General features: G+C 11.0%; 1 protein-coding gene across 1 annotated transcript in view; it reads right to left on the bottom strand.

The window, feature by feature from the left end:
- Positions 1–236, bottom strand: part of LOC106879553 (metabotropic glutamate receptor 5) — a 35,190-nt gene that overhangs the window by 21,219 nt on the left and 13,735 nt on the right. The gene's annotated exons all lie outside the window — the stretch shown is intronic.

The following is a 236-nucleotide window of genomic DNA, read 5'->3' as shown; positions in this document are numbered from 1 at the left end:
TATATATATATATATATATATATACATACATATATATAGACATATATATATACATATATAGACATATATATATACATATATAAAAATATATATACTGACATATATATATACGTATATATGTATATATATATACATATATAGACATATATATAAATATATATATACATATATACACATATATATACATATATACACATATATATAAATATATATATACATATATACACATATATATA

The sequence above is a fragment of the Octopus bimaculoides genome, chromosome 21 (genome assembly GCF_001194135.2).
Source record: "Octopus bimaculoides isolate UCB-OBI-ISO-001 chromosome 21, ASM119413v2, whole genome shotgun sequence".
Taxonomy (NCBI): domain Eukaryota; kingdom Metazoa; phylum Mollusca; class Cephalopoda; order Octopoda; family Octopodidae; genus Octopus; species Octopus bimaculoides.
Note: the sequence above shows the minus strand (reverse complement) of the source record. Positions and strands in the feature narration are given on the sequence as shown.